Source organism: Canis aureus, chromosome 18 (assembly GCF_053574225.1).
Source record: "Canis aureus isolate CA01 chromosome 18, VMU_Caureus_v.1.0, whole genome shotgun sequence".
NCBI classification, from domain to species: Eukaryota; Metazoa; Chordata; class Mammalia; order Carnivora; family Canidae; genus Canis; species Canis aureus.
In genome coordinates this window covers 6,922,423-6,940,370 of record NC_135628.1, presented here as the reverse complement: position 1 = coordinate 6,940,370, position 17,948 = coordinate 6,922,423, and the positions used below count along the sequence as shown (strand labels likewise).

The window sequence follows — 17,948 nt, the reverse complement described above, 5'->3', positions numbered from 1 at the left end:
GAGGAAGATACGGCAGATTCTCAAGTAAATGTCATGTCCTACATCAGGGGCTGTGTGTCCTTTTTTTTCTTGTGAAAGGCTGTGGTTTTAAAACATGTAAACATTTGCTTCTGTATCGCTCACGTTCTTAACAAGTTTGGTTTCCACCACTTTTTTTCCCTATGACAGCCACTTCTCCCCTATATCCCAGAACCTTCTCTCCATTTCTCCATTCAGGCTTCTGATCTGCCTTGAGTGACCTCCACTATTAATTATGGACTTGCAACTCTTGAAGATGTTCCCTTTGTGAGAGAGGAACTGGGAAGGTGTTGCTATACAAGATTCCCGTATGAGATGAGGTAAGTCCTGGGATATCAGTAAAAAAGGAGAATATCTTTGGTCCCATCCGATGCTCCATCAGTTCTATGTAAGCCAGGATTAAGGAAGTGCGTATCTAAATGGGATGACATGAATGCATGAATGGCCCAGATGATTCAGACAAGTCTGAAAAAGAAGAGTAATGAGAAGACATAGGCTCTCTAGAATGCTGAACAAGGACTACCTAAATGCATTAGAAATTACAGAAAATGAGTTCTCTGTGTGGCTTGACATTTGAATAAAAACTGATGTTTTCATGATTAGATTTAGATTATTATTTACTTGTTTTTCTGACCAATAATACAACAGTGACTGTGTCCTCTGACAAACATTAGGCACCTGATACCAATCTGTGCTATTGTAGTTAATGCTAACTTCATTCACTTGGCTCAGGCACTCTACCAGCCATTGTTCACGGGCATTGATTTATGTTGAAAAAATATGTCACTTGTCCTATGAGAAACAGAATTCTTCTGGGGTTCAGAATCATACATGTATTGTGGGCTTACAATATAGCATCCGTGCACTTGTACCTGTATGTTCCACGCCTACCTCTTCCTTACACATGATGATTTTTTGCTGAAAATTCGGTTCTGGTGGCAGCCAATTGCTCCCATTCATGACTGCCATTATCTTAAAAGATGAATCAGCTTAAATACCCTCAGCTTGGTCGTTGGCTTGTGTTAACCACATTGAAGCCTTGCTGAAAGTAGTTCTCCAGACCAGAATCTCCCACACGTACTTCCAGAGAGTCAAGGAGATGCCTTTTAGTTGACATTAAATTTGGCACTGAAGGGACCACGTAGGAAAAGTACCACACATATTTGTCATTTTAGCAGGTGGATAAGAAGCAAGAAAAGAAAGCGAGGAAGTTTGAATCTGGGAAGGGATTATGGTTACCTAAACTCTGATACTGTGCCTTCCATTTCCTGTTCCTTGAAAGTGAAGTTGCTATTTTGGGGGGTAACAGGTTCCATTTATATAGTTCACACTAGAATCTTTGGAATTATCATCCTGAAATAGTACTGGTGAGAAAATCAGCAAGAAAGATTAACTTTTTCTCCATGCATATCCAGAAACTTGACTAGTAATCTCATCTGTCTGTTTCCCCCACCATTTACAGCCTAACCTGCTTCAGTAAAATTTTAACCTCCTGAGGAAGAAACTATTACTTCTTGATAATCTTTCCTTTTCCTATAATGATACAACTTGATTTTTTTTTAACTGAGCAGATGCTATCCAGAAAGAAAAACTAATTTTCCACCTCTGTTATCTGGGGGTGATCTAGTACATTTAGGTTCTGACAAAGAGAATGAAAGGGAGAGTGGTAGGTACAATTTGAGATGTTTTCTTATAAAGAGAGAGCCTGCTTTTCTTCTTTTTCCATCCTCTTACTGGAATATGGACATGCCAGCCAGAGCTAGCTCAGTCACTTTGGACATTGAGATGATCTGGGAAGTATAGGTCATGGGTGAGCAACAAGGTGAAAGGAGCTAGGGTCCCCAACATTCTGAAGTCAACTTCTGAACCTGGGCCACTGACCTCTGAACTTACTTGAATCTTCTATGTGTATTTGGCTCCTTGTACATCAGTGGTTCTCAACCTTGAATGCACTTAGAGCCACCTGGGAAGCTTTTAAAATGGGAATTTCCACTTCAGACAGTATTTTTGAGAGTGGGATTTGCATGTGAGTATTTTTTTTTTTTGAGATATAATTGAAATATTAGTTTCAGGTGTACTGCAAAATGATGTATGCAATGAAAAAAACATTGTTTTTTTCTAGTTATTGACAAATGAAATTCAATTTAACAATTGTATTTAAGTAGATTGTAATAAAATGGAAATGAATTTAAATAAAATGCTTCCATGTAAAAATATGGAATGGATAATTATATAGAGAAAGAAAATTGGGCACAATCACTTCCTTCGTGGCCTTTTCAATATTCAAATAATTCTCAACATAGAATCCCTTAAGCATCCCACTTCAGAACTTCTGTAAAAGACAGCCATTTTCTCAAGTACATGAATTATAAGAGTTCTTATGGTCAGTCTAAAACTTCTTTCACCTATAATGCAGAAAAACAGTTGGAATTCTATCTCTTCTATTTTGCTTGTTAAGATTCTTGGAAATTTTAAGCTTTTTTTTTTTTAAGGTTTTATTTATTTATCCATGAGAGACACAGAGAGAGGTAGAGAATAGGCAGAGGGAGAAGCAGGCTCCCTGCAGGGAGCCCAATGTGGGACTCAATTCCAGGACCGTGAGATTACACCCTGAGCGGAGGCCAGATACTCAACCACTGAGCTACCCAGGCGCCCCTGGATTCTTGGAAATTTTATATTTAGCTAACATCATGATGAATTCTCAAAAGCCTAGTTTTCAAAGTCTTTATTAATCTGAAAAATTCCAACCTATATGTCCTAGTTATATGGTTTAATGGAAATTGATACCACTGTTCCGGTTTTGAATTATAAATAATACTTCAGTAAATTATTTGTAGACATTTTGAGGAGTCAGATACCTCGAGTTTTAAAAATTGATGCATTTCAACTTTAAAAAAGTAATCATATTTTTATTTTGACTGTGTACAAAAGACATATGAAAAAGCATAGGAAACCAGAAGGATATACCTGAAACATTAATAGAACAAAAAGCCCAGCTAAAACAATGTATGTAGAAGAGATTTTAGTCAAATATAGTGGTTATCAAACCTGTTCTTAGAATTACTGAAGAGTTTTGACCTTTTATTTCTTAAGATTTTATTTATGTATTAGAGTGAGAGAGAGTGAGAGCAGATGTGCAAACGTGCATGAGTAGGAGAAAGAACAGGAGAGACTCTCAAGCAGACTCCATACTAAATGCAGAGCCCAATGCAGGGCTTAATCCCATGACCCAGAGATGATGACCCCAGCCAAAATCAAGAATTGGATGCTTAACAAACTGAGCTACCCAGGCACCCCTGAAGAGTTTTTAAAAGCCAGAGTTGCCTGGTCTTCATCTGATATGTATTGAATTAAAATTCCCATTGGCAGTGCCTGGTAATACGTAATTTTAGAAAGTTTTCAAGGATCTTTTAGTCCATGGTTTTGTGTTTGTGACCTATTAATATAAAGAATACAGGATCTATTAATTTCTTTAGAATACTCTGATTTGTAGAATTTCTTTAGTAGAGCCAAAACTTAACCTTTTCTCTGCTTTTATTGAAAATGGCTATAAGAAGGCAACATTTAGAGCATTTCTGAATATTTTTGCAAAACTAAGGAGAGGATCACTAGGGAGAGTATCAACAGATATGCATCGGCTTGATAACTGGAGTGAGATTCACATGCTTCAGACATTTTGGAGGGCCTAACTGTAAAGGTGAAGGTCAACCTGAATGAAGGTCATCAAACTTAGACTTTTGATACTTTTATTTCAAAATATACATGTGATTTATGTGTGTGCTAAAAGGGTTAATTTGTTACATATAAATATTTTAAACATACCGCAATTTTTATAATTCTGCTTTTCCTCTCCATTTTAAAAATATATTAGGGACTAAAGGAAACTATTGTGTCCTGGACCTCTCTTGGTTTTGAATGACTCTAGCTAATATCTTTTTATTCAAAGTGTCATGAAAAGAATTTGAAATGAAAATCAGAACTAATGAAAAAAATCTGTCAATCTTGATGTATTATGAGGCTGAGAGAGAATGCAAAGTCTGATCCACATTCAGAGATTGATTAGAATAACAACAGGGACTTGTATAAGGTTTATTTCTCCTTAATTTCTACCAATGACCCAGCAAACCAGCAGGGGAGGTATCATAGGAGATCAGAGAACCGTGGGAGTAGACATTCGTCTGCTTGATGCCTGCCTCGCTCTCACAGAGACCTGCACGTCAGAGATCCCTTGTGCAGAGTGACAGATCAGTTGAGTCAGGGGCACAGGGCCAGGGATGTTTGCCTTTTATATACTAGCCTCAGTGAGGAGACCATTGGCATTCGGGGTCTCCATGGAGTTCTCCTTACGCCACAGCCCAGTACTTGGGAACTCTACCTTCCCTCATAGCCAGGCCTAGAATGGGTCTGATCAAACTTACCCCAAGGTGATAACCCTTCATGCCACGATGTCCTTTTTCTTGGCTTCCTCAATCTTCAGTACTATTTTTGTTTAATCTCAGTGTGCATGTTCCATGACAACGGAAACTTAGTCTTGTTCATCATTGAATCTTGAGAGCCTTATACCATGCTCAGCCCAGAGTCAAGTGCTCAGTCATTATTTGTTAAACGAATGAATAAATACAAGAACTTCTCTCCCTCTTTCTCTCTTTGTAGTTCAATATCTTTGTTACTGTGTTTTTATTTTTTATTTAAGTTTCTATTTAAATTCCAGTTAGTTGACATATAGTATACTATTAATTTCAGGTGTACAATTTAGTGATTCAAACACTTACATACAATACCCAGCGCTCATCACAAGTACACTCCTTCATACCCATCAGGAGCTTCTTAATCTTAAAAATTAACTTTTAAGATTCGTAGACTTTTTTATTGTTCCTTTTAAAATGCCTCCTCACGTTTTTGTTTTCAGAACACAGGAGCCTATTTATTTTCAGAAAATTAAGTAGTCCCAAGACATGGACCATAGTTTAGTGAATTTTTTACTTTTAATTTTTGCTAGTCAGTCAACAATCTTGACTGTTGTATAGAACATTATACTAGGCACTTGGGGAAATATAAAATATGTAGAAAAAGTAGTCCATAATGAGAATTTTAAATTATAGTTACAGAAGTTTTTTACTTTTTTAAAAAATTTAAATTCAATTAGCCAACATATAACAAGTACATCATTAGCTTCAAGACTATAAATGCCAAACGTTGGCAAGGATGTGGAGAAAGGGGACTCCTCTTACACTGTCGGTGGGAATGCAGTCTGGTATACAGCCACTCTGGAAAACTGTATGGAGGTTCCTCAAAAAGTTAAAAATAGAGTTACCCTATGACCCAGCAATTGCGCTACTAGGTATTTACCCTATAACAAGATTTTTAAAAACCATTTACTCATCCATATGTTTCTTAGAGAACCTAAACTTTACAAAATGTTAGAATCTTTTATAAAAACTTCCATACAACTATGTATTTATAGATAAATAAGGAGATGCTTATGTGGCTAACGTTTGATAGTGGTTAAAAATTACCACAATTACTCAGATCATCAGAGAATAAAATTTCAATGTGAACGACTTAATGCAAAAAAAAAATTTTTTTTTTCAGAGTAAGCTTTCTATACCCAACTCCTATTTCTAATCACTTCCCCTGCAATAACCACAGAAGCATGGGTAATAGTTTGGGAATATTTTATCCATTATATTTTCTTTGCACTTATATTTCCACATATGTGTGTTTTTCTACATCTTGCTTTCCTTCAGCAATTTGCCTGGGAGACCTTTCAAAGTTAGCGCAAAGTAGATTTATCCAATTCTGATAAGGTTAAAGTATTTGGCACTAACCATTTGTTTGATTTAACCTAGTTTCACATTTTGTAGATAGGCCTATATGTACAATGTTTTATTTTCTAAGCTAACTTATTTTTCATTATTTTACCATATCTCACCATATTGGCAGGGTACCGAGATGAGCTCATTTTGAGAATATTTAGCTCTTGAGATACTGGTTGTTGTAAAGTTTGCTTTATCTGTAGTATATGTGTTTAATAAAACAGCAAGTGACATTTTTAAATTGTCAGTTTTTTTTAAGTTTCAAAGTGCATAATGGATCTTGTTTTTCTAATTCTGTGGTGGAGTCAGCCTTTCATGGCTCATGTCTTCTGATACAAATCCACTACTCTGTGTCTATGCTATTTGGAAATTGAATATTTCTGGGCAAGGTTAAAAAAAAAAAGTAGTCCTTAGATGATCACTGACCTACTTAATGAAAATAAGAAAGATTGCCAAGGTTGCCAATGTTTCTGGTGTGGACTCCCATTCTTTCCTCTCACTTTATTTGGATGAGCTATGTCCAATCTTAAGTAGGTGTTGTTTTAATAGAAAATTAAGCATTTAAAATTCAGGCAGTGAATGTCTTTAAATATGCTCTCAGTACCCAAGAACCTTCACTTTAACAAGTACATTGCTATAGTGTGTCCAGAAAACTCCACCAAAATTTGTAATTTCTTAAAGAATATAACAAATGTAACAAAGAATAAGAAGCATACTCTCTCAGATGGAGTTTTCTGTGCTAAAAGTATATAATTTGAGTGCTAATGACCAGAGAATAAAAATAGACCAAACTGTAATATTGCAAGGGGATGGCTCAAGAAGGTCACCAGTCTTAGAAATAAAAGGAAAGGACACAATTAACTCTCATTTACAAAACGCAAGCATAACATGCCCACTGATCTAGATTTAGATCCAGGCTAGAAAGTATTGTATGTGAAAAATCTATTAAATTGGTACATTAGCCTACTTTTGAGTCATTATGTTTCTTTAGCAAAAAAAAATGTCCTAAGAGTGGGAGAAGGATTCCTGCTTTGCCCCAGAGAGCAATGCAGCGATTAATTCCACCACCTGGAGCAAAAGAGCTCAGAGCAAAAGATCTGCCTTCACTGTGACAATCCCAACTGAGAAAAAATAGTTTTTCTAAGTATTCTTTAATATATTTTTCTCATACAAGATTTCTAGGCTCCATATTGTTGAAGCATACATGCTAGATGAATTATCTGTTATATTTAGGGTACTTTTAATTCTAACAAATATCAACTGAAGCTGTTTAATTATCTATGTATTTAATTAATTATTTTGTCTATTAAAGTAATTTTTAGTTATGTTTAGTTATGTTTAGACCAATGTATATTTGGCATATACAAGCTTTATGTTAAGTATCTTACTTCTAAAGGAAAAATGGATGTTAGTTTATAAGTCAGACCTACTTTCTTAGTCATGGAACTGAATACTTAGACTGAACAAAAGTTAAATTTCTTATGTAAAGAAATAATTTTATTAATCTTAAAATAGGTATAATACAGAGAATTTAGTTTCTTTTTTGTGAACAAAATGATCTAGAAATTCTGTTGAGTGTGTGGGGGGAAAGGGGTATAGTAGGAATCAAGAACAAGTTTCTAAAAACTGTTCTAGTTCTAGAGATTTAAGAAATCACCAGAAAATCAGATTTTATCCTTAGTAGTAAAGTGAAATTACATTTTCAAAGATTAGTGGTAAAGATTAAAAGTCAAAAGATTGGTTTTCTGTTTTCAATCTCTCTCTTTTTTTTTTTTAATCAATTTGACTTTACAGTAAGAAACTTTACACCTCTTGTGTTGTTTATTATATTAACCGTGACGTTTGTCACAGGTGACCAAAAAGCCAACTCAAACTCAATTTAGCAAAAACAGGATGTATTGGCTCATGGAATGAGGAAGAACGGGGATGTGTCTATTCTTAGTTTAAGCTGAATCCATAAACTAATAGAAATCTTGTCATCTCCCCACCTCTGTTGTCCACTTCTTTCTGGATATCAGGCTTTTTCTTAGTAGAAAGGGATGCTCCCCATCTGATAAAGAATATAGGTACTCACAGCTTGAGTCAAATTTGTGAATCATGGGGAAAGAGAATTTCTCTTCTCCAGTAACTGTACATCTCTGGGAAGGCTGTTCTTTGGGATCAACTTTGGCGCACTATGACTGCCCAGGCCATGGTTCCTATCCATCCCTGTGACCATAGGCAGTGTATAGTGATTGAAGTCCCAACAGAACCATGTGGAGTTGGGGAGAGGGCTGTCAGTCCCCAAAAATTAAGGAGAGAAAAGAAGAGGAGGGTCTAAGGAAACAATTCACTGCTCCTAGTTGCCCTTTGTCATCATTGATTTGTTTTTTCCCTCCAACTACTATGTTGGCTTTTCATCCTCTCCATACCTCCTTTTTTAGACATTACCTAGCATTCTGTTCCTTTAAAACTCTATATTCTGTCCCACAAATAACTCATCTTAACACACATTTTCAACTAGTGTGTCTATGCAGAAGCTTTGTGGGTTTATACCTTCACATACCAGTATGTCACTTTTTAGTTGTCTTACAAGAGCATAAGTGTGAGTTACAAGTTTGCCCATCATCAAAAAGCTTAGTTGCTGTAGAAGAAATTCAAACATGCAACATCCATGATATGGCTAATTTTTACTGATTTCTTAAATCTTAACAGAAAATTGTTAAGAATCTTATTTCACTCTTTCCCAGCACCCCTGAGACTGAAGTGGCATTCTTAATAATAAAGCTAGCTAAGAGCTATAATTAATAGAAAGGACTATTTTTTCACCTATCAGAAATATCAAATGTATATACCTAACCCACAAACATCTGGGAAAACCTTCAAATCTTTTGAAATAAAAAGCTTTGCAATATATCTGTTATGATACCATTCATACAATTTCCTCATTCCAGCACTCTACTGAATCCAGTGACTTGAGTCCTTTGCACAGTCTACACTGGTCACTTCTTCAGTTCCTTCATACAATATAAGCAGACAGAAAATCCCTTTTAACGAAGCATAGCAAAACATAACTCTTGAGAAGCCAGCCTAAGTGTGTTCTGCTATAAGTTATTGCTCACCTCAAACTCTGTTCAACAGTGGTCCACCATGGGACCGTGTTCTCTTTACTCATAGTGGTCAGCTCCACGTCAGTCTGTGTCACCCACTACAGGACTGCTAGAGGCATAATGTGGCAGTGCCAAAAGAAAGAAGCAAAAGTTGTGGGAATAGAGAGGAAGAAGAGATCATTTTTTGAAAGGGCAGAGTAACAGGTAAATTAGGGAGAAAGGTGAGTTCAATTTCAAGTTTGAGAACCATTGATCCAGAAACTGAAACTTGGAATCTACAGTTGAGGACAGAGATTTCCGCACGATGTTTTACTATGGGAGCCAGTTAACCAAATTCTACCAGTGTTTAGGTTGTATGCATAAGTAAATAACCTAATTTCTGAGCATTCTGGTTTCCTACCTTCAAAATAAGGAAAATAAATCATTAGGATTTATTGTGAGGATTATGAACATATAAGGGAAAATATTTTGCCCAGTTTTTATTCATTAGTAAGTCATTATTATCAGTATGTTAATTTCCATTACAGTGTGCTTGGCTCTATGGCATGCTGTTGGGCTTAATGAAGTGGTCAAGAAAGAATCCGGTGGAAGGAACCATGGTATTAGAGTCTCCTGATGATGGCATTACTCTGTCCTCTCTCCACCTCCCAGGATGTTTCTTCTTTGTGATTCTTTTTTTTTTTTTTTTTTTTTTTTTACTTTATGTCCTGAATCATTCTATTCAAGATGCTACTGAAGCATCCTATCACCAATGATAGTTTTGCTGTATTACTAATAGTATTGTATATAGCTTACATTTATTAACTGTTGACTAAGGAACCCTTGTCAGCATCCCATGAAGAGAAAATTGAGCCAGATTCGTATCAAGTGACTGGCCCATGGTACAGAGAGTAAGTGACTGAGACAGAACCAGAATGACATTTTGAATTAGGACCCTCTGGTTTTACCATCTCTCCAAGCTGCCTCTGTAAGAGGAGTTGCACCCATGTCTCCTTGCTCAAATTCTACCCTTCTTCTGATACTTATTTCCAGTCTCAAATTTTTAGGAAAGCATGTCCCAAACACAATGGCTACTGATGGTTTTCTCAGTGTTCAAACACAGCATCTTAAGACTCTGGGTAAGAAAATTGAAAGTACTGTGATGAGTGATAATGTTAGGGTAGTCAGAGTTTGGGAAGGTGAAGGTAAGGAAAAGAATCCTTCTATTTTGCAAAGGCATAGCATGAGCCTGGGTACCCCTCAAGAGAGAGAATGGAATGCCAGAGGCATGGTGAGGACTTTTCTAGGGTAGAGAAAAGCAAGATACGGGTAAACAAGGAGACTGAGGTCAGAGACATGATAGATTGAGGATTTTGAACTTTATCTTAAATGAAGTGGTTCAATGGAAAATTTCAGAAAAGAGACTAATAATAATTCAGTTTCAAGAAGTTTGAACCCATGAATGGTGTTTATAGGGGATTGGAACAGAGACCAGCAGAGCTGGGAAAACTAGCAGCAAGCTAAGTACAGAGTATAAGTGCTTATGACGTGCTGGAAGTAGGGAGGTTGAAAAGGAAGGCTGTTGGTTCACACAGCAGAGGAAGATACTGAGGAGCCTGCGGAGTCACAATGTAAAGCCAAGGTGATTGGAAAATAGACTAAATCACATCCACTTAGATTGGTCCAAACTCTGTAATACTTTGAATTAATACTTTTTTGTTTTGAGTGGGGAATCAACAAGTGATGGGCTATGTATTACTATGTCCCTTTTGACTTTGCTTCTGTGGGTTTACTCCAGTAAGAATTGTGACTTTGTCATTTCTTGAAATGCCATTGTACTTGTTGTCCAGCATACTTTTTGCCAGCCGACTTAATATTAGAGGACCTTGGAGTTAATTTATTCTGAAATCTTCTGGCTCTCACTGTTCTCTGGCTGTTCAGTGGAGGTGGTGGGGTAGAGGACAAGAGAAAGAATTACAGAGGTGTATAAACTATAATTTCATTTATTTTCAACTGTTTAGTAAGAGGCATATACTCTGTATTTAAGATACCTCTCTAACCTGGGGGAACATGGGGTTGTCTATGACTCACACCACCTCTTATGCCTCCATGCTTTGTGAATTAACTATTGCATGTTGTGCACACATTCAATTTATGTACTATTCAAAATTCTGGGTTTTTTCTTTTCATTGTTTTTGATCAATGTGTACTAACTGAGAACATTTGCTTAGATAAGCTATAGGAAAAGTTTTTTTAATGAAATAAATACAAGAAAACATGGTCCCTACTCTCAGGGAACTAACTCATGTTATATAATGTCACCTATATCTCAATATTTATTTGCCTGGTGAGTTTCTACTTTCAAAGATAATTTGTCTATATCTAATTTTTTAGAATTTTATCATTTTCTATAAAGAGTAGAAACCTATTTTGGTAAGAATTGAAATATTTGCCCCATCCTTCATATGTACTTTTATCCTTTACTTTTTCTTTTCCTTTCTTTTTAAAAGAAAGATGAAATTGGATGAGACTTAAATTTTCAAATAACAAGTAAAATGATGGAAATTGAGAAGCAGTGTAATATGTGACAGTCTATATAGTACCTGGCTAAGGTGGGAATGTCTTAAGAATATTTGTTTTATGGGTCTACTTTGCCTCTGTACCTCAAAATGGTATAATGGCTTGAAAGAATAATTTAGGGGCATCTGCTTTGACATCAATTAAGAAATACTCTGTAACATTTGAGATTGTACTAGTCTATGAATTTTACTGCTGAAAAGAACTTAAGAGCTAACTGACTCAGGTTAGGTAGTTTTACAGATGAGGGACCACTGCCACAAGTCCTGATGAAAAACGTGCTAGGTAAAGGTGAAACTTGGAATGACCCAACCCTTCCCTCCCACACCCCAGTCCATGACTTTCATCTAATCTGAGGATCTTTGTTTTACACTGTTTCTGAAAAATACCATATATTATCTTACTATTCCATTTCATATGCCACATAGATCTTTATAAGCCCAATAATTCTAATAAATGTGGATATGTACAGTCTTGTCTACATGACATTCAAGGAAGTTACTAAAAGGGAATGACACTTGAAGGTATTCATTTCACTCATTCATAAATATTCACAGTGTGTACATGGGCCAGGCACCTTGCAAGATACGGAAATACCCTAAGCTGTAAGATAAACACAGCTCCTGACCTCTAAGAGCTGAATGGCTCTCATATGGTTTCTCAGACCACTTCTTTAAACCCCCCAGCTCCATGGAATTATACGTGCAGGATTATGCCCAAAACAGAAGTTTACATGAACCGATAAAAAATTTTAAAGCAAGCTACCTGTGGATACTTACTTTGCCCAGCATGTTGGGAAAGATTTTACTGGAACAAAGAATTTTAAATTCAGTCCAGAAGAATCAACTAGCTTCAATAAAAAAGAATAAACTATTTATGAGAAGACTGTCCCTATGTATTCATAATTGATATTGCTTTCTTTATAAATGTATTATAAACATTTTTCTCTGTGTCCCTACTTTTTATTTAAGTATAATTGACCTATAACATTATATTAGCTTCAGATGTGCAGCATGATACGATATTTGCATATACTGTGAAATCACCATAGTAAGTCTAGTTAACATCTGTTACCATATAGTTTTAAATTTTTTTCTTATGATGAGAGCTTTAGAACATCTCTCTCAGCAACTTTCAGATATGCAATACAGTATTAACAATCAACATGCTGCATATTTCATCCCCCTTTTTATTTTATGACTAGAAGTTTGTACCTTTCGACCCCCTTTGCCCATTTGGCCCACTCCCCACCCACCACCTCTGGCAACCACCAGTCTGCTTTCTGTATCTATGAGTTTGGTTTTTGTGTGGTTTTGATATACAGATCCCATGTGTGAGATCATATGGTATTTGTCTTTTTCTGTCTGACTCCTTTCATTTAACAGATGCTCTGAAGGTCCATCCATATTGTCACAAATGGCAGGATTTCCTCCCTTTATTTATGGTTGTACATTTATCTATATATAGAGAGATAGATACTACATATATATCATAATTTCTTTGTCCATTTATCCATTAGTGGACATTTGCATTGTGTCTACATTTTGGCTATTGTAAATAATATTGTAACGAATAAGAGGGTACAGATTTGTTTCTAAGTTAGTGTTTTTGTTTTCTTTGGATAAATACCCAAAAGTAGAACTGCTGAATCATATGGTAGTTCTATTGTAAATTTTTTGAGGAATTTCCAAACTATTTTTTACAGTAACTGAGCCAGTTTACATTCTTATCAGTAGTGCACAAGGGTTTCCTTTACCCTACAACCTGACCAACACTTGTTATTTCTTGTCTTTTTGATAATAGCTATTCTAACAGGTGTTAGGGGATACTGTGATTTTGATTTGCATTTCCCTGATGAATAGTGATGATGAGCATCTTAGCCTGAATCTATTGGCTATCTGTATGTTTTCTTTAGAAAAATACCTATTCATATCCTTTGCCCTTTTTTCAATCTTTTTGTTTTGTTTTGTTATTTTGTTTCTTGCTGTTGAATTATGTGAGGTTTTTTTAAATGTATTTTTTATATTAACCCCTTACCACATAGATGATTTGCAAATATTTCCTCCCATTTGGTATGTTGATCTTTAATTTTGTTTGATTTCCTTTGCCATATAGAAGCTTTCTAGGTTGATAAATTTTCACCTATTTTTCCTCTTGCTGCCTTTGCTGCTGGTGTCAAACCCAAAAAATCATCACCAAGACTGATGTCAAGGATCTTTCTCCTTATTTTTTTTTCTATGAGCTTTATAGTTTCAGGCCTTATATTGAGGCCTTTAATCCATTTTGTGTTAATTTTGTATATGGTATAAAATAATAGTCCAGTTTTATTCTTTTGCATGTGGCTATCTGGTTTATTCAGCACCATATATCCAGCACAAGAGTCCATCTTTTCCCTTTTATATATTCTTGGCTTCTTTGTCATAAATCAATTGACCATACATGCCTGGGTTTGTTTCTGGATTCTCTATTCTTTTCCATTGATTGATGTATCTGTTTTTATTCCAATGGCATCCTGTTTTGATTTATTATGACTTTGTAATATAGTTGGAAATCACAGCATGACACCTCCAGCTCTGTTGTTCTTCCTCAAGTTTGCTTTATCTATTTGGGCTCTTTAGTGGTTCCATACAAATTTTAGGATTTGGTGGTGGTTCTATGAAATATGCTATTGACATTTTGATAAGGATTTTATTGAATCTATAGATCGTTTGAGGTAATACAGACATTTTAATAACATTCTTCCAATTTAAATATCTTTTTAAAGATATTTATTTATTTATTTGACACAGAGAGTACAAGCGGGAAGGGGGGCAGCAGAGGCAGAAGGAGAAGCAGACTCCCCACTAAGCAGGAAGTCTGACATGGGGCTCAATCCCAGGACCCCTGGGATCATGATCTGAGCCAAGGTAGACGCTTAATGGACTGAGTCATGCAGGTGCCCCCATTCTTCCAATTTAAGAGCATGGAATATCTTTCCATTTATTTGGATCCTCTTCAGTTTCTTTCATAGTGTCTTATAGTTATCAGTGTGTAGGTCTTTCACCTCCTTTGTGAAATTTATTCTTAGGTACTTTTTAATGCAACTACAAATGGGATTTTTATCTTAATTTCCACTCTACTATTAGTGTGTAGAAACACAACTGGCTTTTTATATATGGATTTCATGTCTTGCAGCTTTACTGAACTCATTGATGAGTTCTAGCAGGTTTTTTGCTGGACTCTTTAGAGTTTTCTATATATAAAATTATGTTATCTGCAAATAGTGAGAGATCTACTTCTTTTCAATTTGGGTGTGTTTTATTTCTTTTTCTCCTCTAATTGCTGTGGCTAGGACTTCTAATACTATGTTTAATAAAAGGAAAGAGAGTAGGCATCCTTATCCTTGTTTGTTCCTATCCCTCTTGTCAATACTTATTCCTACAGATATTTTTTATACTTTTAATAGTTTTAATAGTAATCTGGTCATGTTTAAGAAAAAGCTATTTCCTCTGAATGGAAATTTTTGCATTTAAAAGAGTGCTTTATTTTGAATAATGTGACTATTTTATTTTACAGTTAATGCAGTATTAAATTTACTTAAAAAATATTTGCTACTAGGCATTTTGTATTAATCACATGAGTACCTATGACCAAACACAGTGACTACTGGCTGAATCAATATTCTCTAGATTATGAAGTAACTTTGGTACACTGTGCACAATTGGAGTCTCCTGGCTAGATGTCTTAGATTTCATACTCAGGCTAACGCACTTCCCAAATGCAGAAACTGTCTCTTTTGTGCTATTGTGAAATTTGATTTCACTGCGCTAATGGGACATAACACTCTACTTTTCTAGAGAACTCCTGGCATTTCTCAGCTACATAAAGTCATTTGGTTTATGGCCCTGTAACACTATCCAAGGTATTTAAAATCACACAACTCACAGATCTTATTGCCTTTATTTATTTGGTGACCAGCTGACCTTCAAAGATTCATCAGGAAAGTAAAGACAGGTGGAGTTCACATTAGGAGTTTAGATCAGTTCTGGATTCTTGTAGTTAATGAAAAACTAGCCAGCTTTGATACTGTGTTATTTGTTAAATGGCCATAGATATAATTTCATTTACATTTTGTAGATTTGGGGGGCTTTAGAAATTTACCCAAACTTCTACATTTATTACAGAACCTTTAAAAATAACAGGGGCAGCTGGGTGGCGCAGTTGGGTTAAACATCCAACTCACAGTTTCAGTCAGGTCATGATCTCATAGGAGGTGAAATGGAGACCCAAGCTGGACTCTGTGCTCAGCATGGAGTCTGCTTGAGATGCTCCCTTTCTTTCTCCTTCTGCCCCTCCAGCTCATGCTCTCTTTCTTTCAAATAAATAAATAAATCTAAAACAACAGCCAAGCAATGAGCACAATGGAAATATGTTCACTACAACTAAAGTTGCTAATTCTTTTACCTGTACTGATTGTATTTTGTTGAGGGTATCAGCAGAAAGGATCTAGGTTAAAAAAATAACTTTTTTATTTGATCATGTAACCCCCTGAAAACCTGTTGTTTTTTTTTTTTTATGAATTTCTACTACAAAATTTAGAAGAAGCATTTCACGAGTGGTTGAATAGTAAGTTATGTGTTTAAGTAAATAGCTTTTGAGTATTATAACTATATTTCTGTAAAGATTTTGCTGTTCATTCAATATAATGAACTCATATTATGCAAATGTATCCTACTGTTAATATGTATTCACAGCATATGTGGATAATGGTTCCAAAGGAACTGTTATAAGATACACTCTGAATATATATGAAGAATAATAGGTACATGTTATGGGTTCAATGTATAGTAAGGGTCCAAAAGGCAGAATACATGGTTTTATTAATTCTCATTCACTGAAATACTGACGAAACAAAAAGAGACATATTATGGTATAAGTCTGAATACAGATTAAATATATACTACAAATTTAGCAAGCGTTTATGAGCCCTTTGATACTATACAGTAATGTGTTGAGTAGTGTTTTGTTACAGAACATTAGCTGGTCTATAAACATAGAGAATGATTTAGATTGGATAATATAGCTTACATTTGAATAAAACAAAATGCTTAGAAATTCACACCTCTGATCTATTGATCAAACTCTAGGTTTGGTGGGTCTGCTCCCCATAAGGGGGAATGAACTTCTAATGGACTGGTCCTCTCACATGTTAAAATGATCAATTGTGGAGAAAATACTACAAGAAAAACAAAACAAAACCAAAAAACATACCTGAAGGCTATGGTTAAAGATAATAGACAAATGCTGAGATATTTTAGAAGGAAGTTAACACTTGAATGAAGGAAGGAAACAGCATGGCTTGATTTCCTGGTTTATGCAAGCTTTGGACTAAAGGCAAAACATTGAAGTTCCAATAGAAAAACCATGATCTTTTTGGTCTAAGGAATCAGAAGATAGTTCAAGATGGCCATTGTCATGCAAAAATGACAAGTAACTCTGATCGTTAAAGAGCTAGAGAAGAGGAAGCCCAGGTTCTGTGTAAAAACTCTGCCCAAGTGTCTGAAATATGCTTAAGAACTGAAAAAAATTGAACTGAGATTTGAGATACCATAGTTGAGGCAAGTTTTCAATTTGAAAATCAAACAAATTAATTACCTTCCAAGACCAAAAAAAAAAAAAAAAAAAAAAAAACCAACACTCTTCAGAGGAACATAAAGGAATCCAGAGTCTCTGCAATATAATATTTAGGATATAATCCACAATTACTTGACTTAAAAAGAACCAGGAAAATGTGACACAGTTTCAAGAAAAAGAAACAATAGAGGCTGTGATCATTTTCATTGTTGCATAATAAATTATCAGAAATTTAGCAGCATAAAAAATACATTTATTATTTCACAGTTCCCATGGGTCAGGAGTCCAAGCTCAGCTTAGGTGAATCCTGTGCTCAGAGTTACAAGATGTTTGCTGGGCTGAGCTTTCATCCAGAAGTTCTGCTGGAAGAATCTGCTTCCTAGCTCCCTAGCTCATTCAGGCTGTTGGCAGAATTCATTTCTTTGTGTGGCTGAGGATCCCAGCTTTTTTGTTAATGATCAATAGGAGGCCACCTTTAGATAATACAGGCTCCTAATAGTTCCTAGAGGCAACCTGTAGTTCCTTCCGTTGTGGGATTTTTCCTTAATGGCTTTTTATTTAATCAAAAACTGATCAAATTAAAAGGAAGAAGAGTATTAGATCTGAGAGTTGAAATCTACCAACCTCATGAATGATATGGAAAGCAAATCCTTCCTAGTAGAGCCATGAGATGCATGCATCTTTTTGAGAGACTTGGATCCAGAGGGGCCAATTAAACTGTGCCCAATTTTCTAACTTTCAGAAACTAGTAAATAGTAAATGTTACTGTTTTTAATCCACTAAATTTTGGGGTAATTTGCAGCAGTGGAGAACTAATAGACATAAAAATATACCTACTGTTTGCTAGAAATGAGAG

At 35.5% G+C, this 17,948-nt stretch overlaps 1 protein-coding gene across 1 annotated transcript in view; it reads left to right on the top strand.

The window, feature by feature from the left end:
• The window catches only part of MDFIC (MyoD family inhibitor domain containing), a 290,769-nt gene that overhangs the window by 150,069 nt on the left and 122,752 nt on the right, over positions 1-17,948 (top strand). The window contains exon 2 of the mRNA XM_077856096.1: positions 217-338. The gene's annotated coding sequence lies outside the window, so the exon portion shown is untranslated. The remainder of the gene's footprint in view (positions 1-216; positions 339-17,948) is intronic.